The 15,654-nt window shown below is 37.9% G+C and overlaps 1 protein-coding gene across 4 annotated transcripts in view; it reads right to left on the reverse strand.

Moving 5' to 3' along the window:
• Window positions 1–15,654, reverse strand: part of Fam83b (family with sequence similarity 83 member B) — an 83,204-nt gene that overhangs the window by 36,366 nt on the left and 31,184 nt on the right. The gene's annotated exons all lie outside the window — the stretch shown is intronic.

The following is a 15,654-nucleotide window of genomic DNA, read 5'->3' on the forward strand; positions in this document are numbered from 1 at the left end:
ATTTATAATATATTATATGTAATATACTACCATATATTATATAAGTATAATATAATTAAAAATATATATTTACATATATTCATGAGCAATATGTATATTGCTCACAAATATATATTGTCATATATATAATTATCATATACTAGAATCACTATTAACTGAAGAAATACTTGATAGCTTCTTGTCTTATTTAGCTATATAGTATATTATACTAAACTGTATATTTATGTAAGAATTTTTTTCTTATTTTGATAACATGCACCAAAACACCAATTCAATTGATTCCATCTATTTTATCCATATGGGGTCACTAACATAGATATTTTCTTAGTACTATAAGTATTTAGTCTATTTCTAAGCAAACTAAACATTTTATAGGCTATAATTGTTTTTTGTAAAACCTAATTGTGTAGGATTTTGATTCTTTATATAATAGAATGACAAGCTGAAACAAAATATCTACACTTGAATGCAATCTGTGAATTCTCTCTATATATTCATAAATATATACATATATATGTATATATATATACATAGATATATATTTTGTGAATAGATGCATACAGTGAGACACATGGGATATAAATTATAAATTATATATATATGTGTGTGTGCATGTGTATTCCATACATACAGAATAGTAGATATATTGGGATATATGGAAAATAAATATTCACAAGCTACCTTTTAAAGAATCTTAATTATGAAATAAATGTGAAAAGGTCATGGCTAATCTAAACAAAATGAGTAGGAGACATTTGTTTTTCTACATAGAAAGGTATGTTTACCTGTGCGAATAAAATCAGAAGTGGCCAGGTGTGGCAGCACACAACTTTACTGTCAGCACTCAGAGGGTAAAAGAAGGCGGAGCTCTGTGAGTCAGAGGCCACTCTGATTTACATCCTTTTTAACAATTTATCAGTAATTCTTAATTATAATATATGTATCCAAATTATTATAAACATATTAAACCCTCAGTGCAAAAATGTATAAGGATGGGAGGTAATATATTAATTAATCTTGTTTAAATTATTATACAATACATATATTAAGATATTATTACAGAGGAAGCCAGCAAAGGTATTTGCTGACCAGTCTGACTACATAATTCCTTCCCTAGGACATGTCTGGGAGGAGAAAGCTGACTCCTACAAGTTTCTTTTTGAGCTCCACATGCACACCTTAGTACACACACACACACACACACACACACACACAAGAAATAAACAAATAAGTATAATAAAATATTCTCACACTTGATAAAACATACATTGTATACTTTAAGTATACATAAATAATACTTGTCAGTTTGAAAACATTCCAAGTTTCTATTTATGTCTGTACAGCACAATCAGAAATACACGGCTGGGCTGATTTAATGTTCTAGTGAAACTGGCTTCATGAGAGTGCTCTGGCCTATAAGAAAGCTAGTGAGAAGCATCAGGAGAGTCAAGAGTAGTTCTAACCAGCTCAACAGTTTTCCTTTCGCTGCAGCAAGCAAACTTTCCCTGGTTACCCAACATCCTTTTCTCCAGTGCTCCCCCTTGGAAGAGAGCAGAAAGGACTTTACTCTTGAGGAAACAGTGTATCATTATCAGGCGCTTGCAGCCGCTCCTCCTTTCTGTCTGGTTGCTCCCCACCTTCACCCCACTGCTTTTGCAACTGGGAATCCTTTGGATATTTTTTTTTCCTTTGCAACTCTTCAGTGCTTCGCATGTCCATAAATGTGTTCCTATTTGTCATCCAATTCTAGTTTGTCAACTTTTGTTTCCACAGGAGCCATGCACTCATAGCCAGACTCAGCTTCTTACAAATTCTTGACTTTGTGGAACTGCTCCTGGTGTACTGTCTTAAAATGCAGGATTACATTGACTGATCCACAGAATGAAGAATGGTGACCTGCCTAGGCACAGGCAGGGCCACACTGTAGTATGTACTGAGCTTGCCAGACAGTGTGAGAAGTGTCAGACCAGGGCTAGAGACAAGGGAAAGATGTGAAGAGGAGTGTTCAAGTTAAACGTTATCATGGAGGGTAGTAATGATCTATAATAGACTAACACTGTATGTTTGGACAGAAGTCCTCCTGAATGGGACAACATACCCATGGACTTACTCTACAGTGCCTCTCAGGACTCCCTGAAAATGGTGTTCCTTATATCTGGGTTTTGAGCAAGCTTTATTCTAAGATAGACTTTTTGATAACTGGCTGCATATTAACTCATGTCCTTGGTCCTTCAGTGCCTCCTAAATCACTAAATATCTGTGAGGATGAAATATTGTGTAGAGTGTTTTAGAAGAAACAGCCTTTCATTTGTATTTTTTTTAAAAAAGTGACCTACTGTTTAATCACACATTTGAACAAAATGTAAACAAAGAGTTTAAACTACGTGGGGCTGGACACAAGAGAGTTAAATTATATAGAAACTGTCTCAACTTGCTAGACTGAAAAAAAAATCAATCTGGCAGTGTTCCCAGCGTAATCAAGGGCCCTCCCCTGTTACCACAGATAAGGGCTGAGCATGTATGGTGTAAATGCTCTAGGCTTGTCTGGTGTGATTTTAGAACATGTGGACATCTCTGGTGTATAAACGTACAGAGCAACAATTCTAATACTTACATGGAGAAGAAAATGTATGAATACACAGAAAATATGAGAGAAAATCTTATTGAAAAGGATTGTGTTAAATTAAATAGCATGCTGTAAGAGTGAGAAAGGCAAAGGAACAGAAAGCAATGTAGAAAAGTAAAGAAGAGTAAGGAAAAAATGTGTAAGAAAAAAACGTGTTCTTTTGTGTTTTCTTGCTGATCCTTCCATCTTCTTCTTTCTTCTCTTTTCTTTCTTCTTTCCTTTTTTTCTCTTCCTCTCTCTCTCTCTCTCTCTCTCTCTCTCTTTCTCTTTTTTGAGACAAGATTATTCTGCAGCAAGGCTGTATTTAGACTACTCATAGCAATTCTTCTGCATTGGGCTCCAGGCTGCAGGGATCACAACTCTCCTCAATCCAAATACTTTTTGATTAGGATGATTTCACATTGGTTAAGATAACATATATTACACTAATAGAAATAATAAAATAAAGACTATCCCTCCCATAGAGAACTGATGAAGAACAATACATGTAGCTATTTTTAAAAAGTGAATAGTAGTGTAAAACCTCAACAGCAAATGACTGAATAGCAAGTTGTCATGTTTCCCTATTTCCTTTTAGAAATTGGTATGAAACAAACAGAGTCACATGAAATCTCAGAAGTAAGGTTCAGAGAGTATGGAGAAAAGGATTAGACTGTAAGAACAGGACCTAGTCACCTGGAACAAGATAGGCTTATCTAGAAATGACAGGGAGGGAGCTACACTCATAAAACAGCAACATTATGGTAATCTAAACAAGACCTGCACAATGGCAACACCAGTCAATGTGCCAACGTGGACGGGGAAATTTCATGAGGCCCCAACCTCGTGAAAGAGATCAATGATGCTGAGAGAGAGAGGTTAAGTTTTCTCCAGGGAAAAATTACCTGATGGGTTCTCTAATCCTGTGTGACCTGTGCTAAACACTTGTATAGATGAGCAACTATCTATCTATCTATCTATCTATCTATCTATCTATCTATCTATCTATCTATCTATCTGTATAGATGTATGTGATATAGACATAGACAATAGTAGGAGAAAAAAATATGAGTTTGACAAGGAGTAGGAAGGCACAGGAGGAGCTTGGGTCACAAAAGGTTAAAGTTATGCAAATAGAGTATTTATATAAGAATTTCTCAAAACATTAAATTTAAATTAGCAAAGAAAGGGGCCTGTCACCTTCCAGAAAGAAAAGGAAAAGCTGTGCAGAACTGTTAGAATTACTCTACTGAAAACTGAGTGGAAGAGTGAAATGGCACCTGGACAGTCTGTCGTGATGTCTTCAGATGAGAAACATCTCATGTGTAAATCTCACAGCATTGATCCTTATACCAAGATTGGAAACAAAATACTGAGGTACAGGTAAGCCCTCAAATCCAACACCTTTTCTAGGAGTTAAATTAAAAGCTACTTCTGAAAGTGACTCAGGTACATAAAAAAATCAAACTGAGTACAAATCAAAAGGGGGTTTTATCCATAAATAGATTCAGAGATGGGAAGAGAATTGCCAGGGGTAAAACAAGGCTTAAAGGAAAGAAATGTAATCTTTAAGTTATCTACTAGCCATAAAACAATATCCCTGTCATTTAATATCAATCTTTCAAAGTACAAAACTAGCTGTACAACTTCTCTATATATCTGGTTAACAAAAACCATCTGTGTGCTCAATATGCAACTGTCTTCCAGGTCATGCCAAGGAAGGGCTGAGAATCTCTGAGGCACACTTCCAGTTAGCAACTGGTTTGGTTTCCCTTTCTATTCCAGTTTTGCAGGAATGAGTAAAGAAAGCAAGGCTGTTTTCAAGAGGAACCCCCATATTGCTTTCCACACCATTTCTGAATCCCACAGTGCTGAGTCACCACAGCCTCTTAAGAATGCTTCATTCGGTCAACATTCGATTGATTAGACATATTTTTAAATATTAGGAAATTCTTTAGCATGATGGGAAATAAGACTGAATTCTATTTGCCATATTTTAACAGATACCAAGCTTTTGCAAAAGAAGATAACTATGCAGAGAGAGGCAGACTTGTAAACATGAATACCATTGTTAAGTGAGATATATTTTACTTACTGACATTTTACATGAACATGCATGTTTACTAGATTTCCCTCCAGCATTGATGTTCTAGTGTAGCCACACACACAGAGAGAATGAATTCAGAGAAGGGTAACAGGATTCAAGGGCGATAGGCTGAAAGTAGAACCAATAAAAGTATATATTGCAGTGTTTCCTATCTTTATCCTCAGAGTCTTTTCAAACTATTCAAGAACCCTAGTTGGGTGCATAGATGCCCAGTTCTTCTCCATATGTGAATTGCTAAGGTAAGTCAATAAAGTTTTCCAGTATCAAAGAACTGTCATGCTCTATTGAAAAAAATGTAAATTTTGACCTATGATTGCCTTTTAATGTCCAGATACACAACTATAGTTGCATTCCATATTAAGCATACCGTAACAGCAAGCATATTAGCTGCATGCACTCTTGCTATGGTTCTTGGAGCTCAGCACTTAGATACTCGAGCCTTTCTTACCAGCAGCACAGGGAAGGAAATGCCTCCCACATCCATCAGTGCAGGCATCAGTCACTATCCCATTTAAGGAAATGTTCAAAGTATTTCATAGTCAGCTGTAAACTGTGGAGTCTGTTAAGTCTACCTAACGCAAGCAATAGCAATCAAATGTTCATGCATGTGTGTGCGCATGCATACACATGCATGTGCTGTGCATGTATGTGTGTGTGTGTGTGTGTGTGTGTGTGTGTGTGTGTGTGTGTGAGAGAGAGAGAGAGAGAGAGAGAGAGAGAGAGAGAGAGAGAGAGAGAGAGAGAGAGTATGAATTCCCACGTATTTTGTCAGGGAAACTTGAAGCTGTAGCAGAGCTTTTGAGTTCATTGGTCTCCAAAGATGGAATATTCAGCACTGAAATTATGCGATAAGTATTCCATTTTGAACATAAAGGTAATTTTATACTTGATAAATATAAAATAAAAGATAATGACTATCATTCAATAATACTCTCTCTCTCTCTTTCTCTCTCTCTCTCTCTCTGTGTGTGTGTGTGTGTGTGTGTGTGTGTGTGTGTGTGTTGTCTTTAGGAAGAACACAGTCCCATCAAGCAAAGCTCACATTATAACTGGTCTTCCTGCTGAGACCAAAGAGATAGAGCAGTTTGATAGGGATCTCCAGAGACACTGCTGTGCTGGCTTGGGGTGGGATGAGCTAGGAAGACTTCCTTCTTCCTGCATCACTCCCTTCCACTGAAAGGCATCAGCCTAAAAGCAGGCTCTTTGCTCTTGTTTTCATGCATCCTCTTAAAGAATGATTTATTCACATTTCAGTATACGTATATGTGCATGCCTGCATGAGTTTATGTTTATCACGTGCACGCAGGTACCCAAAGATCCTTTGGAGCTGGATTTATAGGTGGTTGTGAGAAACCTGATGTGGGGGATGGGGTTCAAACCTTGGCACTGAGAAAGAAACAAGTGCTCTTAATCATTGAGCCATCTCACTTGCTCACATGTGTCCTTTTCTTATAAAGATAACTGAAGGAAAGTCCCATCAGTAAGTTTAGATGTACTAAAACAGTAATTTACATTCACGTCTTCATATATAGTATAAAATGCTGCACGTCTATGTGTTAAAGGTCTTAGAAGATTGGCTGCCTAGTTAGACGTTCTACAACTATTGGAGACCTGGAATGTTGCTACAGTTTCACAGCTAGTGAGAAACCAACCTTCTGCGGTGCCATACTTAGCTCACTGAAGAGCAGTTTGTAGTCTACCTCTTGTGTTTGACGTAACCTTCTCACTTTTATTGGCTAAAATCCCTTTTGGACTGTACAGACAGATCCCTAGCATCCTTCATCCAAAGGCTAAAGTTATTATCAACTAATACCGGTGACCTATATCAGAGCTTTTCTGCTCTGCTATAATTTGCCTATCTGATCTCTTTCATGTACTTTTAAATACTTTGGTTTATGACTTTCTTTATTCTATTACTATACAAAGCTGACAAAACTGTAACCCCACTAGAACACTGCATTTGGGGCAACCTGAATCGGCTTTCCTGGGTTGTGACCTCTCATATTTGACTTCAGAGTTAACGATCTTGTATTCCCTTTCCAACTAGAACTGTGCCTATGAAATTACAAATGTAGTTACTCTGTACATACCTAATTTGAACTTTTGGCACCAGGCAGTTCATTGGCTCCTTCCACCATGAGGGGACGTAGAAAGAAGATGGCTAGCAACAAGCCAGGCCTGGCATTTACTTCCGATGTTAGATTATATGGACATGTGAGAGAGTCTGTCTCCTATCCTTGTCCAATCCTGCTGCTTGCTGGAGGGCATCTGAACAGATCACCCCAATATACTCTTGTCTCAAATAATCCTGGCTCTCAGGAAACCCTTCCCTCAAACCCTTACTGAAGTTCGGTAAGAAGAGACCCTTGCTTCGAGGTCTGAGCCACACAGTGAATTCTCTTGAGAGCTCTCTAAGAGGCTACTTGAAGTCTTGTTCATGGCCAGGGTGAGGACAGCCATTAGCAATTTTAAAAGCTTTGGGCATGATCCTGCTGTGCAGCTATGATGGGACTTTCCAAATTTCATGAAAATCTTGTTTAAACACTAGCCATCTGGGAAAAATCACAGCACTCAAGAGGGAGAAGCACAAGAAGTTCAAGACTATTGTTGGCTACATAGTAAGTTTAGGGCCAGCCTAGGATACATGTTTTAAACAAGGTGCTGGGTGGTGTCAGCTCTGCTGGTTGGGGACAATACTTTGAATTAACGTCATTAGATTCTCAAGAATTTGTGATATAAACTCTGATGCCAGCCTTGGTGATCCACTACAGGGTTTTAGATTTTGAAGGTGTGCGATAGTCCAAAAATGCATTTCTCAGGGTTCTGTGTACTGCCGGTGGTACTGGGTAGGGGCACACACTTGATAATGGGCAACAAGTCTTTGTACTTTATGCTTGGATGTCACGAAGCTCAAAACATGACAAGCACCTCAAGAACTTCCTGCCAGCAAGTGCTTCTCAAAACCACCTGAGAGTTTCTGAGTTGTAGAAGAAATCAAACAAGCCAGGAGCTACAGATTTCATAGCTAAAGAATAGCATCTGTATTCATTCTTCTCCCTAGTGTGGCCCCATTAAATAGATCACCCTTCTCTGATTTTCACTATACTTGTCTTTTTACTTGGTATACTAAGGACAGTGAGCTGAACCTATTTTTTTAGGGGTACTAGGGTCCAGGGTCTGACCCCAACAACTTCAGTGATAAGAACAGTGAACACAGAACCAATTAGATATATGTGACTGATAGAATTAATTACTTCTGAGAAAATTTTGCATGAGGCTATGGGAAGGTAAAGGGGAGAGAAAGACATTAAACAAATGACTTCATAGTAATTTGAATGTGTGGTTAGATAGTGATAACATTACTCTACTGAGAAAACAAATTTAATCTCTAGCTAGGAAGTCGAGTTTAGTAGCTCAGTTGAAGATGTATTAAGTTTAGGGTCTCTGGGACATTCCAGTGTGAATGTATGGAAGATTCAGAACTTGAACAGAGAATGTGGACAGTGCTTTATTCTTTCTGGCCAGTCAGAATTCTCAGTACAATATAAATGGCTACAAAGACCAGCTTTCTCCAGTTCTGATTTCCCTGAAGTATAAGGAGTGGCCAGAGGTATTTTGTACATAATCAGAGGCAGTGATAACTCTCTAGGGTTGAAGTTGTCCCTAGATGGTCCTGGGATTCACAGAGAATCCCAGCTTGTGTTAGAGAAACTGGAATGAGAAGTACACAAGAAAGCAGTAATGGGGGCAGGATCAAGGATGACAGATATCTCTTGTACAAGGGGAACACAGATAAAGCTATGGTAGATATAAGTATATATTTAAGTTTATATACATGTATATATGTATATATATAAACATACAAATACATATATATATACATGTATACATATATATTTTTTAAATTAGCTAAAGTGTCTAAAGAAAATGGAAGAATATATTATCAGGCATTATAAGAAACACTAAACTGAGGTGGAGGAGAAAAAATAGACATGTGTTATTTACAGATAACCAAACAAAACACCTAGCATAATCTTTGAAATTCCTGATAATGCAGGTTAAATCATGTAATGATAATTCAGATACTGTCTCTTTTTTTATTTGTGTCTTCTCTTTGACCCCAAAGCATTTTTGTTTGTTTGTTTGTTTGTTTGTTTGAGACAAGGTTTCTTTGTGTAGCCCTGGCTGTCCTGGAACTCACTCTGTAGACCAGGCTGGCCTCAAACTCAAATCTGCCTGCCTCTGCCTCCCAAGTGCTGGGATTAAAGGTGTGTGCCACCACTGCCTGGCCTGCCTCAATGCATTTTTAATTAATTATTTTGCTTTTAGTACTAATGTTGCTGGTAACAAAGTAGTTCTGGAGCTGTGCCTGTCTATTTCATGCTTGTCTGATCCTTATCCACACTTACTAGGTTGGTATGTGGACTCTTCTAGATATTTTTGAGTTGCTTATATTTCTTTTTCAATGGTATAGTATCCTATTATTCTGGGGGAAAAAAACAAACAAACAAATACTGAGAGTAGCTAAGCAATCCGATACTATAAATCTGCCAAATCAAAGAAAGGTAAACACACAACCAGGTGTTTACATGGCTTTGTCTTCCCTCAGATACCCGAAGGAGTTTCAGACTTCTCTAAAGCTCTGAGAAACTCTGAGTTCTCTATCTCTACTCTCTGTTTCTAGAGAAGAAAACAACATATATATGGATGGTAGAAATCTTAACCTCATTTTAATGGCTTCCCTGCTTGTTAATCAGCAAATTGACTTGTATTAAAATACCCAGGACATACAATCACAGAAACAAAGATGTTCACTATCAGCGAGGAGATTATAATTACTTGTAATTAATCATGATATCCAAGGTTGTATCTCATCTTTGAATTTACTATTCAGATAGTATGTGTATGGGTATACATATTATATGTCTGTTTTTCCCCTATTAGGTTAAGCCATTGCAATACTAGTATAATAGAAAATTAGCCAGAAAAGTGTCCCAACCCTGCTGAAAATTAGTGATTTGCCTAAAAAAGTCTCAGATAAAAGATCCTAGAGGATGTGGCAGTGGTCACACCAACACAAAAGATCCCAATAAAGAACATTACAGTGGCTTCCAGGTAAATACAGTCAGGATTGTGTCAAATGTGTTTCACACTCTTTTGAACTCCTACTATTTTATTTTGACCTCTAAAACCTGGAAATGCTATGATGCTCAGTTATGTTTAATCAGCAAATTGACTTGTATTAAACAAGTTCCAGGGACTGTGACTGACACATGTAATCGCAAACCTAGTGAGTTTTTCTGACAGTAATAAAAATGAGACTTCAAGTATCAAAATATTTTTCCATTTTCATTCTGTCAGTTTTAATGGAAAATGCTTATAAAAGTGTACTGTTCTACTTCTAGAAACTACTACACAGAAGTCTTATAAATGAACTTCAAAAAATGACAATTGTAAGATGATCAACACGGACAGTATATTCTTGGGCCTTCCTCAGTGAAACAGCCGTTATCCATAACACACACACGCACACATGCACACACACACCAGAAGTGTTTAACATGACCATTGGATGATTATTTTCAGAATGAGTAGCTGTTCAAACTTCCCAAAGGAGCAAGTGTGTTTGAGCACACACTACTTATACAGATTACAGTAGAATACAAACACACACAGCCAGCCAAGCATATGAAGAAGCACATAGACATAAATATATGAGTCTCTGGGAAGAAGGGAGAGAATAATGGGACTTTTCTAAGAATGGAGGGAACTTCAAATATCATGGGAGTATCACTCTGCTGTCCCCAGTTCACAACTGCTCCAGCTTAATCAACCTCATTTCCCCGTATGTCAAAGAGTAATAATTTATTCAACATTTTTTATTGGATATTTTATTTACTTACATTTCAAATGTTATACCCTTTCCTGATTTCGCCCTAGAAACCACCTATCCCATCTGCCCTCCTCCTGCTTCTATGAGGGTATGCTCCCACCTACCCACCACCTCCGACCTCCCAGCCCTCGCTTTCCCCTACACTGGGTCATTGAGCCTTTACAGGACTAAGGGCTTTTCTCCCATTGATGCCTGACAAGGCTATCCTCTGCTACATATACAGCTGGAGCCATGGGTCTCTCCATGTGTACTCCTTGGTTGGTGGTTTAAAGCCTGGGAGCTCTGGTTGACTGATATTGTTATTCTTCCTATGGGGTTGCAAACCCCTTCAGCTCCTTCAGTCCTTTCTCTAACTCCTCCACTCGGGACCCTGCAATCAGTTCAATGGTTGGCATCTGCCTCTGTATATGTCAGGCTTTGGCAGAGCCTCTCAGGAGACAGTATTTCTTAAGGTTCCTTCTCATTAATGAAGCTTTGGATGTTGTCTTTGTCAGGGTTTACATTGTTGTGATAAAACACCATGACCAAAAAGCAACTTAGGGAGGAAAGGGTTTATTTGGCTTACCCTTCCATATCACTGTTCATCACTGAAGGAAGTCAGGTTAGGAACTTTAAGCAGGGCAGGAACCTGGAAGCAGGAGCTGATGCAGAAGTCAGGAAAGAATGCTGCTTACTGGCTTGCTCCTCATGGCTTGCTCAACCTGCTTTCTTCTAGACTCTAGGACTAGGCCCTCATTCATCTATCCCTGTTTAAGAAAATGCCCTACAAAATTGCCTACAGCCTGATCTCAAGGAGGCATAAGGTTTGAGATTGATTCAATTTAGTTTCTCTCCTCCTAGATGAACTTAGCATGTTTTAAGTTGACATACAACTCTCCAGCACAGATGACATTGTGTTTCATTTCCCTTCTCTGTCACAGTCTACACAATGAAGCACACTTTTAAAGGCAGTAGCCATAGGTAAGTTAAACCTATGGAATCAGTCACTTTCCATTCTTGGGCAACACTTCTGTCCCACAACGTTTTGACAGTGAACTTAAATATCTGTTGAGGCTTACAGCACTATCCCCAATATATAATGAAGGTAGGGGGTGGACCTAAGACACACAATCAGGTAATCTAACCAAGAATCGGGGTTCATTCATGTGTATGAGCAAGAAGTTCTTTTTAAAAGGTACAGTAACAAGTTTGCATCTGATCATTTTAATACCTTTTGGCCAAATAAAAAAAATCTTTTTTTTCTTTTTACTTTAATCCTGATTTCTAGGGACTTGCTACTCTTTCCTGAGCCATTTATTAAATAAAAACAGCTAAGGAACAGGCTTCATATTCTACTCCATCAAAACAAACCACAAAAGTATTAAGCTAAACACCAGATGGTTGAGGACAAACCCCTGTAGAGTTCGATTTCTTAGGTTCTTAATTAAAATCATTTCAAGTGAATCCTCTCAAAGATGACACCCGGACAGACTAGATTATAGTTTTACATCTAGCAAGGCATGTATGCGCACATCCTTCTTGGCAGACACCAGACACATATGTTAAGATTATACGAAGTTGATTTGCTTCCCCTAATTTACCTGTGGGGCTGTCACTCTACATAAATCAACAGATGATCATGGTCCAAAAGCATCAGGGCTACACTTACAAACTCATGGTACTTTTATTCCTATGTCAGATATTGAACAGTTGGGGAAGCCACGTAAGCCAGTTCAGACCATGCCACATACAACATTTACATGACTGAAGTAAATACTTTAGTGAATCATGCTGTTGAATACCAGTTCTGAAAGAATCTCCACTATTTAAAACTGAAATCTTTAGAGATGAATATAAATGACAAAGTGACAGATCACACTGTACTGTTTAGAATACCAGAGAAGGAATGTGGTTTCTGTGACTTTAAGTTTAGTTGAGAATCTGGCTCTACATAGCACATACATTAAAGGACTAATAATACTATAACATATCCATGTATGGTCTATTATCTATGAGAATGAACTATATGGTATTTAAGTGTGATGTGATAGTAAACCTTTACATCATTAAGTACTTTAAAATATAAAGTATAACAAACTGATAACTAAATTTTTCTCATCTTTTAAAACTCTATTTATTGGTATGGTTTGTTAGGTAGATTACAATTGTGAAGCTATTGTATTGATATAGGATAATATGAGGTATATTAAAATTACTACAGTATGAATAGACTATGATTGTAATAAAAACAAGTAATTAAAATCAAGAATTCTCAGGAGTTTTATCACTCCACCAGGAAAGAAGACTTCTTAGAAAATGTACCTTATTTGCTATATCTTATTGTTCAACAAATTATCCTTAAAACTTAAAACATTAACATCTTTATCTCATCGCTTGAGTGAATAAGGACTTTAAGGGCATAGATGGTTAGGTGCTCACTCAGAGTCTCTTCTGGCTCCAGGCTGTAGGCATCTGAAGTTAGTGGGAAGGAAACCTTGTTCCTAAGATGATTCTCATAGCAGCTGGTAGGTGATCTCCGCTTCTCTTCCTTGGAACACTACATGAGCTACTAAGTGATGCCATGAGGTAGCTGCTGAATCCCTCCAGAGTGCAATGCAAGAGTGAACTGGATCAAATGCCCTATACTCCATGCTTCCCTCATTTGTCCTCTGCTCTGCTCACTGGAAAGGAGTCTCCAAGCCTGACTCACACAAAAAGGGAAGAGTGGGGTCCCACCTTTTAAAGATTGTTGAAGATATCTGTCACTGAGGAGGGCTCTCCTTGGGTCCCAGTTTCTGCAATGTTACATTGTTTAGACTCTTGATTTCTTAAACCACTCTAAAAACTTAAACTCTGTAGACATATGTATTAATGTGACACTAAGCCCAGGGAAACCTGTGGCTTTGAGCTCTGGGGATTATGCGGCTGTGAAACTAAATCCTAACTAAATCCTAAAACTGTTCTGACCACATCAAAATTAGTCTAATTTAGAAAACTATAGGAAGGCACTAGACAAAGCAATGTTTATTTCTTGGAATGAGCTGCAGAGCTTTAAAATCCAAATGTTAGCAGCTGAAATAAATACTTAAAAGTGTGACTGGAAAGAGGAGATTGTGCTTGGCTCTTAATGGGCAGGTTTTTAATTTCAATGTGATAAGTGAACCGAAAAAAATTAATCCATATATAGTCCAAAAGGTTAACATAATACTTTTCATACATGTTTCCCAAAAGTAAAACATGTTGTAAAATAACTATAATGAATATAATGTTATAAGATTCTTGTATTTTGTTTCACTTATGGATATAAATTTTGATTTTCATACTTTTTAAAAATTATAGGATTATGTATGTTTTTACAATCATGTTTAACATAAACAGATTAAATGTGAAATTTATACATATGTCAGGAAACTTCACTATTAAATTTTACATAGTTGTTTAATTTTATAGTGTTACTTGAAAATATAGTTTAGCCTTTAGATATAGAAGCATGAGGCTGGTGAGACAGCTCAGTGGACATGTCAATGTACTGCCCTTACTGCTCCTGGTTTGGCTTGGTTGGTTCCCAGCAACCCCACGGCAGCTGAAAACCACCTGTAGCTCCAGGTCCATGGGACCCAGCACCCTCTTCTGACCACCACAGTCTTCTGCACAAAAGTGATGCACATATAGATGCCCATACACACACTTACATGCTCAATCAACGCATGAGTGCATGTCAATCTTTAGATCCCGAAGTGCACAAACTCTGTGAAGTTTCTCAGAGTTAAACATCCACAGTGTGTTTCAAGGACTTGGTTGACTCCCTAAGATTCTAAAAGTGAGGAGCAGAAATTCAAACATCCCTTTTAAACAGTGGCATTTTTAACTGCAGGGACACATCAAAGGCAGTTTCAAATCACAGAGTTTCATTAAGACAACCTTGGAAATAATGTTTCCTGATGTGCCCTACATTAAGAGAAATGTTAGAAAAGGGTGTGCAGCCGTACCCCTTTGATTCCAGTACTTAGAAGGCAGAAGCAGGTGGATTCCCTGCGAGTTTGAGGCCAGCCTGGTTTACATAGTAAGCTCCAGACCAGCAAGGGCTATAGAGCAAGACCCTAGCTTAAAGGAAAAGAAAGAAAGATAGACAAACAGCCAGATAGATGGGCATACAGACAGACACAAGATAGAAGAAAAGATACAATGCAAAATGGCTCCCATCTACACAAATGTTAAAATATTCAACATTGAGTGTATAATGAACGTAAATTTCATGATTCCCCAGATGAGCAATATTTATTGTTTAGTACTAACATAAAGTTAAGCAATTATCTGGTGAATTTCTTCTAGTGATATTTTACTGTTGTATTTTAAACCCATTAATAACACCTAAGACAGAAATGTTTTTCTTAAGGGCACACGTGGTTCAGACTACAATGATCTGTATCAGACCAGTCATCTTATAGTAAACTGATCTGTGCAGAAAAACTACTTTTAAAATAAATAAAATTGGCAGCCAGGGCTTGTGAGCCCAAGATCCAGACAAGGGCAGAGTCTACCCATTTCTCTTTTTGCTTGTTCCCATTTGCTTGTTCACAGGGCAAAACAGTGATGCCCAACAGGAATCATAGTCAAGAGACATCCCTCAGTCTCAGAGGATAAACAAAAATCTCAGTTCAGAATTACCAAAGTAAAGAAAGCTAAGGGGTCCTGAGCACAGAGAAGAAAGAATCCACGTGACGTCAGTGCCTAGGAAATGAGGGTGTGCACCAGAACCTACGAAGGCAGAGTGCAAGCCAGAAATCCAAGAGATCTGCACCAGAACCCATGAAGGCAGAGTGCAAGCCAGAAATCCAAGACATCTGCCGAGAAGGCAAAAACCCTGAAAGGGCTTAAAAGGAAGTTAAAAGACAGAGTCACAGTTTTCCTAAGGAAAAGAAGACCCTGGCAAACATTTAGACTGTTTTGTTTTGTTTTATATTGTTTTAGAGACAGGGTTTCCCTGTGTATAACTAACTGGCTTTTCTGGAACTGGCTCTGTAGACGAGGCTAGTGTTGAACTCACAGAGATCTAGCTGACTTCCAAAT

The sequence above is a fragment of the Mastomys coucha genome, unplaced genomic scaffold (genome assembly GCF_008632895.1).
Source record: "Mastomys coucha isolate ucsf_1 unplaced genomic scaffold, UCSF_Mcou_1 pScaffold23, whole genome shotgun sequence".
Taxonomy (NCBI): domain Eukaryota; kingdom Metazoa; phylum Chordata; class Mammalia; order Rodentia; family Muridae; genus Mastomys; species Mastomys coucha.